At 44.1% G+C, this 24,194-nt stretch overlaps 1 pseudogene; it reads left to right on the top strand.

The window, feature by feature from the left end:
* Positions 1 to 13,848: 13,848 nt before the first annotated feature.
* Positions 13,849 to 24,194, top strand: part of LOC111975458 (cadherin-2-like) — an 86,621-nt pseudogene continuing 76,275 nt past the window's right edge.

Here is a 24,194-nt window from a genome sequence, read left to right as displayed (position 1 = left end):
AAGGGCCAGCCCACGAGAGCATGCAGGTCGCAGTGGTGGGTAGTATATGGGGCTTTGGTGACAAAACGGATGGCACTGTAATAGACTACATCCAATTTGCTGACTACATCCTATTTGCTGAGTAGAGTGTTGGAGGCTATTTTGTAAATGACATCGCCGAAGTCAAGGATCGGTAGGATAGTCAGTTTTACAAGGGTATGTTTGGCAGCATGAGTGAAGGAGGCTTTGTTGCGAAATAGGAAGCCAATTCTAGATTTCATTTTGGATTGGAGATGCTTAATGTGAGTCTGGATGGAGAGTTTACAGTCTAACCAGATACCTAGGTATTTGTATTTGTCCACATATTCTAAGTCAGAACCACCCAGAGTAGTGATGCTAGTTGGGCGGGCGGGTGCGGGCAGCAATCTGTTGAAGAGTGTGCATTTAGTTTTACTAGCATTTAAGAGCAGTTGGAGGTCACAGAAGGAGAGTTGTATGGCATTGAAACTCATTTGGAGGTTTGTTAACACAGTGTCCAAAAAAGGGCCAGATGTATACAGAATGGTGTGGTCTGCGTAGAGAATGGTCTGCGTAGAGGTGGATCAGAGAATCACCAGCAGCAAGAGCGACATCATTGATATTGTTATGAGATTATTATTTTTTTTAAAGTAGTTCATTATCACATAGGCCACAATGTCTTTCCTAACCTGCAGTGTTTCCTAACCTGCTCTACCATCCTTCCTCTAACCTGCTTTCTTTCTACCCTAAGACAACGTGTTGTCTAATTACCTCTACCATCTACCATCCCTCCGGTTGATACATGGCTCTGACCTTGTATCAATGTTGATGCATATCTAAACAATGCCTTAGGTAGTATGGGCAAATTATCCTTGTACCAACTCTCTTCTGAATCCCTCTATTCCTGTCTTAGGATGTGCGACTCCTTCTAAGGCCCTTGCTACATCCCTCTGTGTCCATGCCCTATAGACTTCTATCGTGTCGGGTTATGCTCCGTCCCCAGCTCTGGTGTTGGGTAAGGTTATGAATGGGAATTGGGGTATCTTCTCATRGTCATCTAACTATTCTGTTTCCCTTCTATTTTCTCTCAATCCTGGGTTATTATGAGATTGTAACCTTCGTAACTCTCCAGGTCTCCTGCTCCTCCCTCCCAGTCTCTCCCTCTCATTCTCCCTCTGTCTTGCTCTCTTCCTGCCCCCCCCGCCCCCTTCCTAATACTCCCAAGCCATCAAGGTCACCTTAGGGCCCAGCATAGTGCGGGGGAGCCCTTCTCCATCTATCTTTTCTACTATCTGTCTGTCACTCCTTCCCACAACCGTCAGTATCAAATATAGGTTGTTTCCAAATATTTACTAAATGTCTCACTGTCTCCCTGTCTGAAGTCATGGATTTTAGAAAAATCACATGTCTATGGTAGTAATCTCTATGAGAGAGGTTGCATCTCTGGAGGCACCAGTTAAGCCAGGTGAGGTCTCCGCATGTCAAATCAAATCAAATCAAATGTATTTATATAGCCCTATTTACATCAGCTGATATCTCAAAGTGCTGTACAGAAACCCAGCCTAAAACCCCAAACAGCAAGTAATGCAGGTGTAGAAGCACGGTGGCTAGGAAAAACTCCCAAAGGCCAAAACCTAGGAAGAAACCTAGAGAGGAACCAGGCTATGAGGGGTGGCCAGTCCTCTTCTGGCTGTGCCGGGTGGAGATTATAACAGAACATGGCCAAGATGTTCAAATGTTTATAAAGTGACAAGCATGGTCAAATAATAATCATGAATAATTTTCAGTTGGCTTTTCATAGCCGATCATCAAGAGTTGAAAATAGCAGGTCCGGGACAGGTGGCGGTTCCATAACCGCAGGCAGAACAGCTGAAACTGGAATAGCAGCAAGGCCAGGTGGACTGGGGACAGCAAGTAGCCATCACGCCCGGCAGCCCCGACGCACGGTCCCAGGGCTCAGGTCCTCCGAGAGAGAGAAAGAGAGAATTAGCATAATTAGCATACTTAAATTCACACAGGACACTGGATAAGACAGGAGAAGTACTCCAGATATAACAAACTGACCCTAGCCCCCCGACACAAACTACTGCAGCATAAATACTGGAGGCTGAGACAGGAGGGGTCAGGAGACACTGTGGCCCCATCCGATGATACCCCCGGACAGGGCCAAATGGATTTCACGACTGAGAATACATATATGCATCTGTCCGTCGCATAACGTTGATCYGGCTGTTGATTTGTGGCCTGTGGAATGTTGTCCCACTTCTCTTCAATGGCTGTGCAAAGTTGCTGGATAATGGCAGGAACTGGAATAAGTTGTCGTACACGTCAATCCAGAACATCTCAACCATGCTCACTGGGTGACATGTCTGGTGAGTATGCAGGCCCATGGAAGAACTTATCATGCTGAAACATGAGGTGAGGTTAGTGGATGACTGGGCCTCAGGACCTCTTCAATGTATTTCTGTGCATTCAAATTGCCATCGATAAAATGTAATTTTGTTCGTTGTTTGTAGCTCATGCCTGCCCGTACCATAACCGGGTAGTCGTCGCCGCCGGCCAACTAGCTGCCACCGATCCCTTTTTCTGTTTCAGTTAGTTTTGTCTGATTAGTATCACCTGTTTCTTGTTTGGGTTTTGTTTTGTGCTACTTAAACCCGGTATGCCCGCCTGCTTTTGTGCAGGCTTGTTTTTCTGTTCATGTGTGTGGATTTATGTGGATTCCTTTTTCCGGACGGTTTCGTCCTGTTTGTTGGACTTGGTTATTTATGAGCCCTTGTGTTTGGCGTGACCGTTATTCTGTTCCTGGAATAAAGACCCACGTTTGAACTAACTCTGCTCTCTGTGCCTGACTCCTCCACCCACTACTCCTAGAAGCCGTGACAGAAGCCCGCACCAACGACATGGAGTCATGTCGTCCTCCATCACACGGCCATCCTCCATCGGATCGGTTCGGCGATGGACCAAATGATGGAGAGGATGGAGCGATGGGAGAGGAGTGGTCTCCCGACATCAACCCCAGCTCCCTCACAGACGACGCAACCCACTCCTCCTCCAGCGGCGTCCGGTCCCAGCGCGTTGTGTGGGTGTGTGGGGTGGGACAAAAGAGCTATCTAAGTTATGTTGAGCGGGACTGGGGGCTCTACAGTCAAATAAAACAATAAGAACTAACCGAAACAGCAGTAGACAAGGCACTAGGCAACTTGGGGCGGCAAGTAGCCTAGTGGTTAGAGCGTTGGACTAGTAACCGAAAGGTTGCAAGATCGAATCCTTGAGCTGTCATTCTGCCCCTAAACAAGGCAGTTAACCCACTGTTCCTAGGCCGTCATTGAAAATAAGAATTTGTTCTTAACTGACTTGCCTAGTTAAATAAAGGTAAAATAAATAAACATTGACATTAGAGAGAGGCATAAAGCAATCACAGGTGTTGATCAGGAGAACTAAGACAACAACGGGTAAATGGCAATGAACCGTCAGAGAGGGTCAGTTAGATACACACAGGACCTGAGTTTGAGGCTGGGGCCGACAGATAAACACAATGAGGTATGGTGTTAGTGAATAGTCCAGCAGGCTTTAGCTCTGTAGCCGAGTGATCATATGAGCAGCAATGAGCAGCAATAGGTGAGTTAGGGAGCCGTTCGGTAGTTGCTACTATGCTAGGCAAGTGGGAGACACGGCATTCAGAAAGCTAGCGGGCTGGGGATAGCAGATGGGTCTTCGGAGACATCACAACGGAAAAGCCTGTTGAAACCACATCGACCAGACCAGTCTTGATGGATCGGAGGGGCTCCGTGTCGACAATAATGGGTCCAAGCCAATTGGCAAAAGAGGTGTTGTAGCCCAGGAATTAGCTGGTATTCTTCATCGGCTAGCCGGAGATGGGCCTAGCTCGAGTCTAGCTCCAGGCTAACTGGTGCTTGCTTCGGGACAGAGACGTTAGCCAACAATAGCCACTCGGTTGCATCTAGCTAGCTGCGATGATCCGGTGTAATGGTCCAGAGCTTGCGGCAGGAGTCCGGTGATGTGGTAGAGAAAAGCAGTCTGATATGCTCTGGGTTGATATCGCGCTGTGCAGACTGGCAGGTGTGCGAGCTAAAGGTGAAGACAGATAGCCATGGCTAGCAATGACTAGTAGCTAGTTAGCTGGCTAGCTTCTGATGTAGGTTCCAGTTATAAAGTATAAACATATCAGATCCGTACAACATTGGGTGAGGTGGGTTGCAGGAAAGTATATTTAGTTCGTAGATGGAAAGTGAGATGAAAATATATACAAAAAAATGAAGAAACAGGCTATTTACTATTTACACGGGACAAGACAAACACACATCCAACTGCTACGCCACTTGGTTACACAAATCAAACTTTATTTGTCACATGCGCCGAATACAACAGGTGTAGACCTTACAGTAAAATGCTTACTTACAAGCCCTTAACCAACAATGCAGTTTTAAGGAAATACCTAAAAAGAAAAGTATGAAAAGTAACAAATAATTGAAGAGCAGCAGTAAAATAACAATAGCGAGGCTATATACATGGGGTACCGGTTAGTCAAGGTAATTGAGATAATATGTACATGTTGGMAGAGTTATTAAAGTGACTATGCATGGATAATAACAGAGAGTAGCAGCAACGTAGAAGGGGGGGCAATGCAAATAGTCTGGGTAGCCATTTGATTAGATGTTCAGGAGTCTTATGGCTTGAGGGTAGAAGCTGTTTGGAAGCCTCTTGGACCTAGACTTGGCGCTCCGTTATTGCTTGCAGTGCAGTAGCAAAGAGAACAGTCTATGATTAGGGTGGCTAGAGTCTTTGACAATTTTTAGGGACTTCCTCTGACACCGCCTGGTATAGAGGTCCTGGATGGCAGGAAGCTTGGCCCTGGTGATGTACTGGGCCGTACGCACTACCCTCTGTAGTGCCTTGCGGTCGGAGGCCGAGCAGTTGCCATACCAGGCAGTGATGCAACCAGTCAGGATGCTCTCAAGGTTGGGGCCAAGCGTAAGAACCTTTTGAGGATCTGCGGACCCATGCCAAATCTTTTCAGTCTCCTGAGGGGGATAGGTTTTTCTCGTGCCTCTTCACGACTGTCTTGGTGTGCTTGGACCGTGTTAGTTTGTTGGTGATGTGGACTCCAAGGAACTTGAGGCGCTCAACCTGCTCCACTACAGCCCTGTTGTGAGAATGGGGGCGTGCTCGGTCTTCTTTTCCTGTAGTCCACAATCATCTCCTTTGTCTTAATCACGTTGAGGGAAAGAGGTTGTTGTCCTTGCACCACACGGTCAGGTCTCTGACCTCCTCCCTATAGGCTATCTCATCGTTGTCGGTGATCAGGCCTACCACTGTTGTGTCATCGGCAAACTTAATGATTTTGTTGGAGTCATGCCTGGCGGTGCAGTCATGAGTGAACAGGGAGTACAGGAGGGGACTGAGCACGCACCCCTGAGGGTCCCCCGTGTTGGGGTTCAGCGTGGTGGATGTGTTGTTACTGGGTTGCACATTTTGGGGAATATTCAGAGGTGGAAGCTTTCCGTGGGAATTAACGGGAATTAATGGGAATATATGGGAATTAATGGAAATATATGCTAAATAATATTAATACCATTTAAATGTCGGTGTTTTTTGCATAGAAGATATATTTACCATATCATATGGAGACAGAAACATAAACCTTTTACCTTAATTGCAAATGATTAAATCCCTCCAATATATATATAGATTTTTTMAATAGTTACGAATTGAACATTAATTAAATGAGTGTACTCTTCACATGGGATGATTTCACTGAACAATAAAAGAAAGGGAATATTGAATGATCTCCAATGATCCATCGCATCTCCCAAAAGCGTTTTCAACATACTATACATCTGTAAAATGATAATCTAGAAACTAAAGCTTTGGTTGTCTTCCTCTCAGGCTTCCATGTCTTCTCCCTGGACCTCCTCAATGTCCACCTCTTGAACATCACACTCTGAGGCCTCATCTTCACTGTCACTTTCCAACCTTGTTGAGGATGGCTCATTGTCAGGCTCAAAAAGCCAAAAATTTGCCAGGATGGCCACCAATTTTTCAAACCTTGTATTGGTCAGCCTGTTGCATGCTTTGGTGTGTGTGTTCCCAAACAAGGACCAGTTGTGCTCTGAGGCGACTGATGTTGGTGGGATTTGGAGGATGATGGAGGCAACAGGGGAAAGATTCACAAAGTCCCTTCCACCAGGTGGCTGATGAGATATGTTGGCACGACTGCCATATTGCATCTCCATCCCAAAGCCCTTACTTGGAAGTGTACTTCACCAGACTGCCAAGAACCTTACCCTCATCCAGGCCAAGGTGGCGAGACACGGTAGTGCTCTTGTAGAATATTGGTTGAGGTGTGAAGATGATGTAGTTAATTATTCCTTGCCCACGAACATTTGAACACCCATCAGAGATGATTGCAATACAGTCTGCATTCTCTATGATTTACTTGACCTTCACTTGAACATGTCTGGTTGGAGGGGTGTATGCTGGGCGAAGAACATTCAGAAATCTCTTCCAATACACATTGCCTGTGAGCATCAGAGGTGAACCAGTTGCATACACAGCTCAAGCAAGACATTCATCAGCATGTCTCTGACTACGTTCCTCAATTGAGTCAAAAAAACTTCTGATTCCATGAGGACCATGAGCTGTTGCTATCAATAATGTGTCTGATTCATAATTTTCACCTCAAATAGAAGTAGAGGGACTTTTGTCAGAGGTTGCTTGTTGTGAGCGCTGAGGGAACATTATGCACTTGGCCAGAAGATACTGCATCTTTGTTGCATTCTTCACATATGATTTGGCACAGTATTTGCAAATGTACACAGCTTTTCCTTCTACATTAGCTGCAGTGAAATATCTCCACACATCAGATAGTGCCCGTGGCATTTTCCTGTATAGATTAGAAATAAATGAGTAAAAAATTAAAAAATACAATCCCATGTACAGATAAGTAGTTAAGCAGTTCGATTACACAACTCCTTTGTAAGATAAATGTTTTCAAATGAAACATGTATGGAAACAGGTAAATGAACACTCCTCAGTTAGCAGGCTCAAGCAAGCTAAAACCCACATGGTAGCAAAAACTAACTAGCAGAAATGGTTAACAAGTTAGAAATTATTTAAACACACTTTGCTGTTGGCTACAATWTACAAGTTAACAAAAAATCATGTATGTCATATAAAATATATTCACCCCACCCAGTATTGTAATCAGAACTGACCAGAAAGCATGTAGTCCTTGGCTCAGATGGTGTAGTAGTGTGGGCTCAATAGCATCTCATTAGTGTGCAAGATCTTGAGAATCAGCTGTACATGTGATGGAAGAGTGCACTGCACATATTCCATTGAATTGGGGATAATTTAACCAAAATATGCCACAAGTCCTAGAATTGCCTTATGTGTATGCCACAAAAAAAGGTTCACTCTTATAAGCTAACTTTTTTGATGAATTGAAGCAAAATTCCCCAAATTCCAGGGCTTAACCTCCCATGGAAAATTTCTGGGAAAATTACAGAAATTTACAGGAAAGTTATGCAACGCTCGTTGTTTTCTACCCTTATCACCTGGGGGCGGCCCGTCAGGAAGTCCAGGATCCAGTTGCAGAGGGAGGTGTTTAGTCCCAGTGTCCTTAGTTAGTGATGAGCTTTGAGGGCACTATGGTGTTGAACACTGAGCTATAGTCAATGAATAGCATTCCCACATAGGTGTTCCTTTTGTCCAGGTGTGAAAGGGCAGTGTGGAGTGCAATAAAGATTGTATCATCTGTGGATCTGTTAGGGCGGTATGCAAATTGGAGTGGGTCTAGGGTTTCTGGGATAATGGTGTGGATGTGAGCCATGACCAGCCGTTAAAAGCACTTCATGGCTACAGATGTGAGTGCTACGGGTCGGTAGTCATTTAGGCAGGTTACCTTAGTGTTCTTGGGCACATGGCCTATGGTGGTCTGCTTGAAACATGTTGGTATTACAGACTCAGACAGGGAGAGGTTGAAAATGTCAGTGAAGACACTTGCCAGTTGGTCAGTGCATGCTCGGAGTACACGTCCTGGTAATCCGTCTGGCCCTGCGGCCTTGTGAATGTTGACCTGTTTAAAGGTCTTACTCATGTTATGACTAGCAGAGATGTGAACCCCCCCCCCCCCCCTCTCCTGTTAGGAGGGGGCAGTTTTATGACTTTAACAACCACGTCATAAATTCCATGCAGAGACTCTTCTCTCCTTCACCATGCAGTCTGTAGAGAAAGAGTTTCACTGTAAGACAAAGGAAAATACTCCTACCTCTCCGAATTGGAGAATTAAACATTATTCCTAATTTAGAGAATGTGGAAACAAGCTACGACCCTGTCCGTTTTGTTTCATTTTTGTGACCTCATGAAAGACAATACAGCCACATTACCCTAACTCTGTTTATACAAGGTCGTCAATTATGAGGCTTGCATCTAAAGGTTGGATAAAATGTTTTACTAAGTATAAGAATACTTTTGAAAAGACTTCCTTCCAACCCCCCTCCCCTCCCCCCTTTCCTCTCTGAATCTATCGTGGTATAACCAAACTGGTTTAGTCCACTAGGGACGGTATTTACTGTATAATGTTATTATGTATTGTACATTCTGTCATTCTTTAATTAGTTAGTGAATAAATAATTGAGCCAATTTGGGTATGAATGATTCATAGTAAAGGATGGGTTCGTGCAGATAACCAAGATTTTATCATGTTCAGATGAGACTGATATTAGGTAAAGATTAATTAATGACCGATTGACTGCAATTGATTTAAAAGATCTTCAGATCTTTAAGAGTGGATTTGGGAGATAGCCCCTCTATATAAACTAACTCTTCCGTGGTGACCCAGGTTATTAACGAGTTAATAGGTGCATGGTTTAATTCAATCACGTAATCAATCAAACATTAGATAATCGATTTTATAAAATAGCTTGTCATCACATTAAAGAAGTCAGAGACATGACACTCACATCGTCTGCGGAGTGCGTGATCACACAGTCGTCTGGAAGAGCTGATGTTCTCATGCATGTTTCAGTGTTAGTTGCCTCGAAGCGAGCATAAAAGTTATTTAGCTTGTCTGGTAGGCTCGTGTCACTGGGCAGACCTCGGCTGTGCTTCCCTTTGTAGTCTGTAATAGTTTGCAAGCCCTGCCACATCCGACGAGTGTCGGAGCCGGTGTAGTATGATTCGATCTTAGTCCTGTATTGACACATTGCCTGTTTGTTGGTTCATCGGAGGGCATAGTGGGATTTCTTATAAGCTTCCGGATTAGAGTCTTGCTCCTTGAAAGCGGCAGCTCCACCCTTTAGCTCAGTGAGGATGTTGCCTGTAATCCATTGCTTCTGGTTGGGGTATGTATGTACAGTCACTGTGGGGACGACGTCATCGATGCACTTATTGATGAAGCCATTGACTGATATGGTGTACTCCTCAATGCCATCGGAAGAATCCCATAACCTATTCCAATCTGTGCTAGCAAAACAGTCCTGTAATTTACCATCTGCTTCATCTGACCACTTTTTAATTGACCAWGTCACAGGTGCTTCCTGCTTAAAAAATTGTTTTGTAAGCAGGAATCAGGAGGATAGAATTATGGTCAGATTTGCCAAATGGAGGGCGAGGGAGAGCTTGGTACGCTTCTCAGTGTGTGGAGTAAAGGCAGTCTAGAGTTTTTTTCCCTTTGGTTGCACATTTAACATGCTGGTAGAAGTTAGGTAAACCTGATTTTAGTTTCCCTGCATTAAAGTCCTCGGCCACCAGGAGCTTCCTCTGAATGAGTGTTTTCCTGTTTGCTTATGGCGGTATACAGCTCATTGGCGCATTGCCAATATCGGTCTGTGGTGGTATGTAGACAGACAAAACAGACAAAACCTTGAGACTTCCTTAGATATCGTGCACCAGCTGTTGTTTACAAATATACATAAACCTCCACCCCTTGTCTTACCAGAGGCTGCTATTCTATCCTGCCGATAGTGTATAACCTGCCAGCTGTATGTTATTAATGTTGTTGTTCTGCCACGACTTAGTGAAACATAAGATATTACAGTTTTTAATGTCCCGTTGGTAGGATATACGTGCTTTAAGTTCGTCCCATTTATTTTCCAGCAATTGTACATTGGCTAACTGTATGGATGCCATAGGCAGATTATGTTATTAATGTGAAGATCTGAAGATTATCATCATAGGTAAGCGATTAATTTTATTGCTTAAATGTGCAATAAAATTAATCGCTTACCTTTGATGATAATCTTCGGATGTTTGCACTCACGAGACTCCCAGTTACACAACAAATGTTCTTTTTGTTCGATAAATATTACTTTTATAACAAAAAAACGCCATTTGGGTTGCGCGTTATGTTCAGAAAACCAAAGCCTCGTTCCGTTCGACAAAGATTCCAAAAACTATCTGTAATGGTCGTTGAAACATGTCAAATGTTTTTAAAATCAATCCTCAGGTTGTTTTTAACAAACATAATCGATAATATTTCAACCGGACCGTAACCTATTCAATAAGAGAGAAAAAGAAAATGGAGAGCTATCCTCACCATCTTAAATAAGCATGCCCCTTTCAAAAAATGTTGAACCAGGAATAGATATATCCCTTGGTTCTCTCCAGACCTGACTGCCCTTGACCAGCACAAAAACATCCTGTGGCGTTCTGCATTAGCATCGAATAGCCCCAGTGATATGCAACTTTTCAGGGAAGTTAGGAACAAATATACACAGGCAGTTAGGCAAGCTAAGGCTAGCTTTTTCAAGCAGAAATGTGCATCCTGTAGCACAAACTCAAAAAAGTTCTGGGACACTGTAAAGTCCATGGAGATTAAGAGCACCTCCTCCCAGCTGTCCACTGCACTGAGGCTAGGAAACACTTTCACCACTGATAAATCCACTCTAATTGAGAATTTCAATAAGCATTTTTCTACAGCTGATCATGATTTCCACCTGGCTACCCCTACCTTGGTCAACAGCCCTGCACTCCCCGTAGCAACTCGCCCAAGCCTCCCCCATTTCTCCTTCACCCAAATTCAGATAGCTGATGTTCTTAAAGAACTGCAAAACTTGGACCCCTATAAATCACCCGGGGTAGACAATCTGGACACTCTCTTTTGAAGATTATCTGCAAAGAGGGAGACACTCTAGACCCAGATTGCTACAGACCTACGTATATCTTTCCTACCCTGCCTTTCTAAGGTCTTCGAAAGCCAAGTCAACAAACAGATTACCGACCATTTCGAATCCCACCGTACCTTCTCCGCTATACAATCAAGTTTCAGAGCTGGTCATGGGTGCACCTCAGCCACGCTCAAGGTCCTAAACGATATCATAACCGCCATCGATAAGAGACATTACTGTGCAGCCGTATTCATCGACCTGGCCAAGGCTTTCGACTCTGTCAATCACCACATTCTTATTGGCAGACTCGACAGTCTTGGTTTCTCAAATGATTGCCTCGCCTGGTTCACCAACTACTTCTCTGATAGAGTTCATTGTGTAAAATCGGAGGGCCTGTTGTCCGGACCTCTTGCAGTCTCTATGGGGGTGACACAGGGTTCAAATTCCGGGCCAACTCTCTTCTCTGTATACATCAATGATGTCGCTCTCGCTGCTGGGTGATTCTCTGATCCACCTCTACGCAGACGACACTATTCTGTATACTTCTGGCCCTTCTTTGGACACTGTATTAACTAACCTCCAGACGAGCTTCAATGCCATACAACACTCCTTCCGTGGCCTCCAACTGCTCTTAAATGCAAGTAAAACTAAATGCATGCTCTTCAACCGATCACTGCCCGCACCTGCACGCCCATCCAGCATCACTACTCTGGACGGTTCTGATTTAGWATATGTGGACAACTACAAATACCTAGGRGCCTGGCTAGACTGTAAACTCTCCTTGAAGACTCACATTATGCATCTCCAATCCAAAATTAAATCTAGAATCGGCTTCCTATTTCACAACAAAGCATCCTTCACTCATGCTGCCAAACATACCCTCGTAAAACTGACCATCCTACCGATCCTCGACTTTGGCGATGTCATCTATAAAATAGCCTCCAACACTCTATTCAACAAATTGGATGCAATCTATCACAGTGCCTTCCGTTTTGTCACCAAAGCCCCATATACTACCCACCACTGTGACCTGTACGCTCTCGTTGGCTGGCCATCGCTTCGTACTCGTCGCCAAACCCACTGGCTCCAGGTCATCTACAAGTTTCTGCTAGGTAAACCACGCCTTATCTCAGCTCACTGGTCACCATAGCAGCACRCACCCGTAGCACACACTCCAGCAGGAATATCTCACTGGTCACCCCCAAAGCCAATTCCTCCTTTGGCCGCCTTTGCTTCCAGTTCACTGCTGCCAATGACTGGAACGAACTGCAAAAATCACTGAAGCTGGAGACCCATATCTCCCTCACTAGCTTTAAGCACCAGCTGTCAGAGCAGCTCACAGAGCACTGCACCTGTACATAGCTCATCTGTAAACAGCCCATCTATCTACCTCATCCCCATACTGTATTTATTTATTTATCTTGCTCCTTTGCACCACAGTATCTCTACTTGCACATTCATCTTCTGCACATCTACCATTCCAGTGTCTAATTGCTATATTGTAATTACTTCGCCACCATGGCCTATTTATTGCCTTTACCTCCCTTATCTTACCTCATTTGCACTCACTGTATATAGATTTTTCTTTTTTCTACTGTATTATTGACTGTATGTTTGTTTATTCCATGTGTAACTCTGTGTTGTTGTATGTGTCGAACTGCTGTGCTTTATCTTGGCCAGGTCGCAGTTGTAAATGAAAACTTGTTCTCAACAAGCCTACCTGGTTAAATAAAGGACAAATAAAAAATATAAAAAATAGACACCAACGTTGATATACTGTATAAACAATTATCTAGGCTAAGTAAAACCAATTATTATTTTGTATCTACTGCTCTGCTAACTAGATAACTAAAGTGTAGTCAGTGACTAGCTAAGACAGAGAAAGAGGACGGAAAAAATGTATGGATTGGACAAAGTCCCCCACTCGGGTTGTGAACAGCAGTTGGGAGTGTCGGCTAGAGATGATCTGTAGTCTTGCTGAGGTCTCCTCTGTTACTAATTAACATTTTGAATTTGACTAAATTGAGGCTAATATATTGATCAAACTCTCTTTGTTCGAGAGAGAATTACATGTCCATCAACATGTCAGGCCAGGATAAGCCTACATGAAACAGACCTTATATAAAATAATATACTTCTTTGCAAATGTTGTTGATCAGTAAAATAAAATAAGTCTCAAATTGAAGGGAAACAGATTGTTTGTCAAGCTCAATAAGTCACTCCTATTGAAAATGTTTTGTATTGTAAGGTATTACTGGATGGTTGGAGCTAGAAACATAAGCATTTTGCTGCACTTGCGATAACATATGCAAATATGTGTACACACCAATTTGGGGTGGGGGGATTTGATTGAACAGAGTAGTAGCTGCGTTAATCTCTCTGGATCAAGTGCCATTCTGTCACTTTGGCTAATATACAATTTATTTTCTATTTAGTATAGTCCTATTGAGTATCGTGATGGTATCAAATATTGTAATAGTAAATATGGTATCGGTATCGAGGTCAAAGTTATGGTATTGTAACAACACTAGTAGGGATAATGATGAGGACTCATTTTGTTATGCAGGAGAGGCGTGGTCTGTCATTCTCTAACGGGAAAGGAGAGAGGAAAACGTGCGATAGAAATGCCTTTTTGTGTGATTCCTTCCATATTTGATGTTGTCCGCTAGGTGGAGACACTGAGGCCCGTGTTGTTGGTCGCTCCGACTGGTAGTCAGTCGTTCAGCCTCAGTACCAGTCAAGAGTGCGCTTCGATCAGCAGCATAGCACAGAACAGAGCAGGGACGGAGAAAACAGAGAGAAGAGGCTGCCTTCTACATGCCGCTGTCGCCCGTTTCCTAGTGGGCATTCTCAAATTGGACCGCGAAGAAAGAGGGACTTTTCACAACGCATTCGAAAAAGGAATTTGTATAATGTTTCTTACTGCGGGCGCTCTATTGATGCTACTGGCAGCTGTGCAGGTAAGAAAATGCTGTGTTGGTAGTCGGAGTGGTGTGTGTGGTGGTGGGACGTGGTCTGATGAGTTGGCTCTCTTTGACTCAATCTGCGGGGATAGACTGCATTTATTTCCCTCTACATTGCCTCGATATTAGGTCGTTGGCTTATATTGATTTTCGACTATGCATTAGAATCACGCTCAAACGTTGCCTATTTGAGGATTTCGTTATGCTAAAATGTATCCGTGCTTGTGATAACAACATTGGTCTAGCCTTCGAGCTTGCAGTGATAGGGTAGCCTATTTGTTATAGTAGCCTAATCTTGAAGTTTGAACTGCTCTCTGATGATGGTAGGCATTTACCGAATTTCATAATCGAGCTACCCCACTGGGCACAGAGGTCACAGTTCCGCGTCTAATTTTGATTTACATTTGGTTGAGTTGTCAACTAACGTGAATTTTCAACGTGAAATCAACAAAAAAATGTCACCATGCCATTGGATTTTATTTAAAAGTTGGGTGAAAAAAAGACGCTATTCCCTTACGTTGATGACTTTTTGCAAATCCAATCAGCTTTCCACGTTCAACATCATCAAATTTAAGTTTTTCGTTGAAATGACATGGAAACAACGTTGATTCAACCAGTTTTTGCCCAGAGGGACACATTCGTCTGCTCCGTATTCACCCATAATTCAGAATCTATAGGCTACGCCTATATGGAATGCTGTTATGGCTATTTGGGACTTTTGTATACTTTGGTAGACGCGTCACCAGGCTGAAGTTGAACCCATGGACTGAATCGGATGTTTAGGCCACGGCTCACCAACAACTGTAACAATTTACGGACATTAAAGTAGCCGCGGGACAATCGCCCGTTGCCGCAACACAAATCAGATCAGATGAATGGTTTTTAGAGATGCTAATGATTCAAAACACATGCACGGTACAKACAAACGCACACACACACGAACGCACACACGCACATGGATAGCCTATTGTTTTTTAGTCCGTTGGCTACGCCATAATCTAATTTGCTAACCTATATCAACATTACAGAGATGCCCAGAGTAAACCCCAACATCTCGGGTTAGGGTCAGTCCCATGCCGACAACAAAGCCGTGGTCAATCACCCGAGCAGGGTGGATGTTGTTGAATGTTGAATTKGTGTGCGCTTCGCTAACACGTTGTAAAATGAGGACGCTGGACAGATTTCTCATGCCTATCGCGTTGTTAAATGAGGWGTACATTAACTGAACAGATTTATAATGCCTATCGAGTAGGCTACAGTTTACTATATTTCAGCTCGCGGTTATGTTATAAACACTGTGGGATTGTAACCCATATTTATTCACCGTGTTTGTCTCGAAAGCTACCCCATCCCCTCAAAGCATGTACTATAGGCTACCCAACCCGTTTGGTTTAGCATATTCCTTGTGTTAATGTATTCATTTAGCACAGTATAGGTATTTGAAACATGTATAGATACGTTTTATGTTGGAAAGTAAGATAAACAACTGAGAAGCAAATAAATAGAGTGATTGCAGAGAATTTGCAGATTAGAATTGATTAGAATTGAATGAGTAAATTCACATGGAAGGGTTCCAGGTTTTTGACACAATCACATACACCGATCTTGAATACTTCTGAAATACCCTCTTCCTTCATATCTCCCCTGAACTAATGACTGACCTGAAAACCATCTTATAGGTGAAAGCAAGCAATAGGTTCTAATACATAGCTTTCACCTGTATATAGCCATGTCAGATCTGTGATCACCACGAGGGTGAAGGTGGAGGGTGTGTTGACTTTCTGAAGTTCTGTAGTAGCAGGGTCTGGATCCCAAATGGCACCCTGGTCAAAAGTAGAACACTATAAGGAATAGGGTGCCATTTGGGATGTCGACAGGCTAATCATGCTACCCACTAACCCTTACCCTTATTACTCTAATCACCTGCCTGAGTGACGTATGCCATTGTGCTGCTCTGTGAGGGGGGAGGGGATCGGGTAGGGGGCAGGGAGGGGAGCATAGAGAGGTGGCCCTCTGCCACTGAGCAGGGCCCCTCCTAATGTGCCATCATTGTTGCTCTTATATAGTCCTATATGTTGTTATATTTCATTTAGAATATGTTTCTTTTATGCAGTCTATATTATATTGCATTTGGTGCTGGTTAATATGTCTCTTCTCTTGCCTATCATGATATTTCTTAGTGGTTATTACATTGTTGTTACCTCTATTAATATAAACTACTCAGCAGACACTTTTCCAAAGCAGTTTATAGTGCAGTGAGTGCATACATTTATAAGTACGTGTAACCCCTCTAGGATTATATTGATTATTGTAGCTCACACCCTTCTGTTCTAATTCTCTGTTTTCCAGGCTGCTGTGCATGGCGGGCGGGCCGTGGGGTCGTTGCCACGGAGGCAGAGGTCGTTGCCGTGCACACAAGGGTTCTCCCAGGAGGAGTACAGTATTGCCGTGGACGAGGAGCTGAGAGAGGGACAAGCACTCCTCACCGGTACGTCTTACACACAAACACCTGTCTGTGTGAACACATAAGCACACGTCGAATGCACACACACACACACTCAGTAAGTGGGTAGAGTCTGCACAACAGTATGGAGGAGTTTTCCCTTATGAACACTGAGGGAGGGGGAGGATTAGGTGAGTATCAGGGAGACAGTGTGAGGGTCGGGGGCAGAGTGGGGGAGGGGCTGAAACCGTCTAGCTCGTCTCATACACAGTGGGTGTTTCCCCACACACACTCATTGACACACACACACACAAACACTGACAGTGGGTGTTTCCCCACACGCACTCATTGACACACACACACAAACACACATATTGGGTGTTTCCCCACACGCACACTCCACATGCTGATGAAACAGTGTGTGATCAATGAGATTGATCTGGCCAGCCTATATCCATCCTCTGATCAATGACCTCTGTCTGTGATCCACTCGGGGTGCGTGTGTGTGAATGAGTGTTACTAAGCTGTGCGGTTGATAGTGCCAGATGCATACCGAGGCAGACCTAGCTGTGAGTCTGTGTGTTCAGGATGGTTAATTCACAGTTTATTGTGCTAGATGTCCTTTTATAGTTTCTAGTCTGTTGGCTATTTATTTTATTTACATTTCATTGGCTCCTGTGAAGCTGTCAAACTCTTGCAAGGTAGTGATCTGACAGGAAGCTATGGTAAACACAAAGAGGGAGGGAGAGAGATAGGGAGGGAGGGAGTGATAGGGAGAGAGAGGGAGCTAGAAAGGGAGAGAGGGAGAGTAAAAAATATATATTTTTAGTTCACTTCTGTTTATTATCTATTTCACTTGCTTTGGCAATGTAAAKATGTTTCCCATGCCAATAAAGCCCTTAAATTGAAATTGAATTGCGAGACAGAGGGGGTCTGAGTGAGGGAGAGAGATAGAGAGAGAGAGCATCCCCCTTTCCCATCTCTCCAATAAGAATTTCACACCAGGGCATGACATACCACAGTCTGACTGGATTTAGTGAGTGAGTGTGTGTGTATTTGTGTGTGTTTGTGTGTATATGTGTGTGTGTGTGTTATGATGTAATGATCTTTTGATTGTCCTGCTGATTCACTTCCTCTGTTCTTTGTATCAGGACATTAGCCATTAAGTGTTGTACACATAGGGTTGCAAAGTGAGGGTATATTACTTCAAACTTACCAGTTAACTTGCAAGAAGTTTGTTATCTTTCAAGGATTTTATGTAATCTTTCACAAGATATCTATTGGCCCTTTTGGGTACTTCAAATTTTCACAGGTGTCTGTAATTATCTCTGGCCCTCTGTGTGGCCTTATCACATGTAAAATATATGAGTTAATGAAATACAATTATAAAAAATAAAAATAGAATGAAAAAGCTGTAAAATATTATCCTAAATATAAACCGCCAACTTAGTGAATAACATTGGTGTTTATTTATTTGACTATGTCAATATGTATTTGTTGTCAATGTTATGGCGTCGAACTGGTGTCAGTTGTGAAGAACAGTCAGTAGTTGGAAGAGTTGAGTTAAATCATTCCATTGATGAATATATGCTTTTGTCATTAACTACGCTATTTTCTCTTTAACCATGGTCTGTCTACTAGAAWCTCATGGACAATATGGACACAGATATAAAAAAAGGAATACTATATATGAATACATTTTTAACAAGTTATTCAAGTATACATTACCAAAGTTATGATAGATTGCCAAAGATTTTCAGTTAATTACTAAAATGACTGAATGTTTCGGTAACTTACCGGTAGCTTTGAAACCGTATGTATGTACACACACACACACACACACACACACACACCACACACACACACACACACACACACACACACCACACACACACACACACACACACCAGTCCAAAATATGGGAAAGAATTTCACTCACACACACACAGAGAGAGTGACAGAGACCGACAGACAGATAGAGGGTCACAGACAGACTGCCCTGGGGTACAGACAGGCAGGAGGCTTAGTTAATTATTTAATTGGAGCAGGAGGAAGATAGTCAATTATTAATGAAGGGATGGAGAGGAGACATAATTTAAATCATAAGGAACAGGGATGAAAGGGTTTAGGGGAGGAGAGGGGCTAGGATGAGGGGTGGAGCAATTAAAGGGTTTAGGGTGGAGAGAGGGACTAGGATGAGGGGTGGAGCGATTAAATGGGTTTAGGGGTGGAGAGAGGGACTAGGATGAGGGGTGGAGCGATGAAAGGGTTTAGGGGAGGAGAGGTGGGCTAGGATGAGGGTGGAGCAATGAAAGGTTTAGGGGTGGAGAGAGGGCTAGAGAGGGGTGGAGCAATGAAATGGGTTTAGGGGTGGAGAGAGGGGCTAGGATGAGGGGTGGAGCGATGAAAGGGTTTATGGGTGGAGAGAGGGGCTAGGATGAGGGGTGGAGCAATGAAAGGGTTTAGGGTGGAGAGAGGGGCTAGGATGGGGGGTGGAGCAATGAAAGGGTTTAGGGGTGGAGAGAGGGGTGGAGCGATGAAAGGTTTTAGGGAGGAGAGAGGGGCTAGGATGAGGTGGAGCGATGAAAGGGTTAGGGGAGGAGAGAGGGGTGGAGCAATGAAAGGGTTTAGGGGTGGAGAGAGGGGCTAGGATGAGGGGTGGAGCAATGAAAGGGTTTAGGGGTGGAGAGAGGGGCTAGGATGTTGTAGAGTTTAGGTGAGGGAGAAATAGAGGGATTAGGAGATGGAGAGATAGACTAAAAAGATGTAAGGAGAGGGGTGTGCATCAGGGATGGGGTGGGGGAAAGTTCATAGACGCTCCACATATGGGCCACATCCTACGGTCTCTGCATCCATGTCTTCCTCTTCTTCTCTGTGGTTGTTGTTTCTTGTGGTGATCTGGCGTTCCTGGCTGGTGAATAGGTTAAATCTCTATTTTGCTGAACCATGATGATCACCGCTGCCTCATAGACTGGACTCTCATTCTCAKCCTGACCTAAGCATTAGCTGATTGGCTGATTGAGCTGTCTGTCTAGGTTATGGGCGATTGGCTCGCCTGTTGGCTCAGCTTGTTTGTTTGGACATGGTGGTCAGCCAGTGGTCACTCTCCGGTCAATGCAGACTTTTTCTGATTCACCACACTGTATGGGGAAGTTGGCGGCAGCAATCTTTAGAAATAGACATGGGAGTTTTGGGGCTGTTTTAAAAAAAATATATTGTGGAACTGACTGTTTGATGTGTGGTCATGACTGTCCTTGTGTCTGTGTATTTATGGTCAATGATTCACCTGACCACCCTGCTGACAGAGACTAGGGGAGTGGAGTGAAGGCTGGTTGACTCAAAGCCTGCTCATCCTTCCCGGTGATGGACAGAGTGTGTGAGAAAGAGAGAGACAGAGGGACAGATAGAGACAGACGGACGGACGGACGGACAGACAGACAGAAATAGAGTGAGGGGTTGTATTACGGTCATATAGTGCAATGGTATCATTTCAATTCATTCACACATGGAAATTCCACACACAACTGCACTAACTCTTGGGAAACAGAAGACAGATTTTATTCATGCCTGACCACACTATCTCCCTCCTCTCTGTTTTCTCTTTATTCTCTCTCTCTCTGCTCTCTCTCTCTTTTCTCTGTGTGGAGGACTGTCCCAGTTACACCCAACCCCATACATCACTGTCTCTGTCTGCCCCATACATCACTGTCTCTGTCTGCTGCATATTTTGGGAACTGGAGACAGAGAGCTCTATCTCTTTCATTCTCTCTCTCTCTCTTCCTCTCTAATCTTCCAATTTCTCTGTTTCTCTCTACGTTGTCTCCCCCCCCCCCCCCCTCTCTCTCCTCTCTCTCTCTCTCTCTCTCTCTCTCTCTTCTCTCAATTTCAATTCAAATTAAGGGCTTTATTTGAAGGGAAACATATGTTTACATTGCCAAAGCAAGTGAAATAGATAATAAACAAAAGTTAAATGAACAATAAAAAATTAACAGTAAACATTACACTTACAAAAGTTCCAAAATAATAAAGACATTTCAAATGTCATATTATGTCCATATACAGTGTTGTAATGATGTGCAAATAGTTAAAGTACAAAAGGTAAAATAAATAAACATAAATATAGGTTGTATTTTCAATGGGTGTTGTTCTTCACCGGATGCCCTTTTCTTGTGGAAACATCTTGCTGCTCTGATTGCAGACTGTGGTATTCCCACAATAGATATGGGAGTTTATCAAATTAGATGTGTTTTCGATTCTTTGTGGGTCTGTGTAATCTGAGGAATACAGTGGGGAGAACAAGTATTGATACACTGCCGATTTTGCAGGTTTCCTACTTACAAAGCATGTAGAGGTCTGTAATATTTATCATAGGTACACTTCAACTGTGAGAGACCGAATCTAAAACAAAAATCCAGAAAATCACATTGTATGATTTTTTAAGTAACTAATTTGCATTTTTTATGCATGACATAAGTATTTGATACATCAGAAAAGCAGAACTTAATATTTGGTACAGAAACCTTTGTTTGCAATTACAGAGATCATACGTTCTCTGGATTCTTGACCAGGTTTGCACACACGCTGCAGAGGATTTTGTCCCACTCCTCCATACAGACCTTCTCCAGATCCTTCAGGTTTCGGGGCTGTCGCTGGGCAATACGGACTTTCAGCGCCCTCCAAGATTTTCTATTGGGTTCAGGTCTGGAGACTGGCTAGCCACTCACACCTTGAGATGCTTCTTACGGAGCCACTCCTTAGTTTCCCTGGCTGTGTGTTTCGGGTCGTTGTCATGCTGGAAGACCCAGCCACGACCCATCTTCAATGCTCTTACTGAGGGAAGGAGGTTGTTTGCCAAGATCTCGCGATACATGGCCCCATCCTCCTCCCCTCAATACGGTTCAGTCGTCCTGTCCCCTTTGCAGAAAAGCATCCCCAAAGAATGATGTTCACCTCCATGCTTCACGGTTGGGATGGTGTTCTTGGGTTTACTCATCCTTCTTCTTCCTCCAACACGTAGAGTTGAGTTTAGACCAAAAAGCTCAATTTTGTCTCATCAGACCACATGACCTTTCCCATTCTTCCTCTGGATCATCCAGATGGTCATTGCAAACTTCGAACGGCCGGACATGCCCTGGCTTGAGCAGGGGACCTTGCGTGCGCATGCGTATTTATCCATGACGGGATAGTGTGTTACTAATGGTTTTCTTTGAGACTGTGTCCCAGCTCTCTTCAGGTCATTGACCAGGTCCTGCCGTGTAGTTCTGGGCTGATCCCTCACCTTCCTCATGATCATTGATGCCCCACGAGGTGAGATCTTGCAGGAGCCCCAGACCGAGGATGATTGACAGTCATCTTGAACTTCTTCCATTTTCTAATAATTGCGCCAACAGTTGTTGCCTTCTCACCAAGCTGCTTGCCTATTGTCCTGTAGCCCATCCCAGCCTTGTGCAGGTCTACAATTTTATCCCTGATGTCCTTACACAGCCTCTCTGGTTTGGCCATTGTGAAGGTTGTGAGTCTGTTGATTGAGTGTGTGGACAGGTGTCTTTTATACAGGGGAACGATGTCAAACAGTGCATTATATACAGGTAATGAGTAGGAGAACAGGAGGGCTTCTAAAGAAAAACTAACAGGTCTGTGAGAGCCGAATTCTTACTGGTTGGAAGGTGATCAATACTTATGTCTTGCAATAAAATGCAAATTAATTACTTAAAAATCATACAATGTGATTTTCTGGATTTTTGTTTTAAGATTCCGTCTCTCACAGTTGAAGTGTACCATGATAAAATTACAGACCTCTACATGCTTGTAAGTAGGAAAACCTGCAAAATCGGCAGTGTATCAAATACTGTTCTCCCCACTGTATGTGTCTCTAATATGGTCATACATTTGCAGGAGGTTAGGAAGTGCAGCTCAGTTCCACCTCATTTTGTGGGCAGTGTGCACATAGCCTGTCTTCTCTTGAGAGCTAGGTCTGCCTACGGCAGCCTTTCTCAATAGCAAAGCTATGCTCACTGAGTCTGTACATAGTCAAAGCTTTCCTTAAGTTGGTGCAGTCACAGTGGTCAGGTATTCTGCCACTGTGTACTCTCTGTTTAGGGCCAAATAGCATTCTATTTTGCTCTGTTTTTTGTTAATTATTTCCAATGTGTCAGTAATTATCTTTTGTGTCTCAATTTTGTTAGATCTCCCTCTCTCGCTCCCCTCTCTCTCTCTCTCTCTCGCTCCCTCTCTCTCTATTGCTCCCTCTCTCTCTCTCGCTCCCTCTCGCTCTCTATCGCTCTCTCTCTCGCTCGCTCTCTCTCCTCCCCTCTCTCTCTCTCTCTCTCTCTCTCTCTCTCTCTCGCTCCCTCTCTCTTCGCTCGCTCTCTCGCTCCCCTCCTCCCTCTCTCTCTCGCTCCCTCTCTCTCTCTCTCTCGCTCCCTCTCTCTCTATTGCTCCCTCCCTCTCTCTCTCTCTCTCTCTCTCTCTCTCTCGCCGATCTCTCTCTCCCTCCTATCTGTTTAGCTCTCCTTCTCTCTCTCCTTATCTTGTCTAGCTCTCTCTTTATTCGCTTCTGGCTCTCTCACTCTCTCTCTGTCTCCATCCCTCTTGTTTCTCTCTTACCTCCTCCACCCCCCTCTCTGTTTAATGTGATCTGGGGTACAGTATATGGAATGTGTGACATGTTAGCGTGGGTAGAAAAGCGCTAGTGCAGGTCTTCAGGGGAACTACCTAAAAGAGAGGGACTTCTGTCAAACACAATCACTCCACATGTCTGATTAGTAGACCTAAAACACCCCTCTGTTTTCTCCTTTATCCCTCCATACTTTCTCTCCACTTTTCTATGTTTTTCTTTTGAGACTGCTTAATAGTAGACAGCAGCCGTTAACATAAAGCCCCCCTCTCTCTTCTTCTACATCCCTTCATACTTCTCTATGTTTTCCTCTGAGACTGTTTCATGCTCTCTCTCTGCCTCGTGCGGTTTCTGTTTTGAGTATGATCACAGCAGTTGGACTGCGCTGGAGTAACAGGAAGTCACAGTGGTCTTTCACGGTCAGATGAGGGGTGTGTGACTGCAGGAGACGGTTAGTGACCGCAGAGCTATCACAGAGCAGAGCCAGATACAGTCAGAGTTCAACATGAACTCTAGTCAAAGTACCACGCACAACTTCCGCGAGTGTGTCGTGTGTGTGGTTGTTGTGTGTGTGTGTGTCGTGTTGTGTTGATGCGTTGTGTGAGGGCTGTGGTGTGTGTGTGTGTGTGTGTGTGTGGTTGTGTGTGTGTGTGTGTGTGTGTGTGTGTGTTGTGTGTGTGTTTGGTTGTGGTGGTGTGTTAGGGATGAGTGATATTGATTGGGATATGTGGTAAGTGATAGTAGATAGGGATAGTAGTAGAGATAGTAGATAGGAAATAGTAGCATAAGTATATGTTGTGTGTGTATAGTGTGTGTATAGTAATATGATTGGGAATGGGGTGAAGTGATAGGGTGTATTTTCATGCTTTTATTAGTGTATCTGCGTTCTGCATCTGCTTTATTTCAACGTCAAATCTTAAGGCCCACCTGTGTGTGTGTGAAATGTGCATTTTATTGTGTGCTGCGCTGTGCTCTGGTCCTGTTATTAATATGAATCTGCGTGTCCGCCGCTTATAAGAAAGAGAACACACCAGGACCAAATG

This window comes from Salvelinus sp. IW2-2015, linkage group LG16 (assembly GCF_002910315.2).
Source record: "Salvelinus sp. IW2-2015 linkage group LG16, ASM291031v2, whole genome shotgun sequence".
Lineage (NCBI taxonomy): Eukaryota > Metazoa > Chordata > Actinopteri > Salmoniformes > Salmonidae > Salvelinus > Salvelinus sp. IW2-2015.
This window is presented reverse-complemented; position numbering and strand designations above follow the sequence as displayed.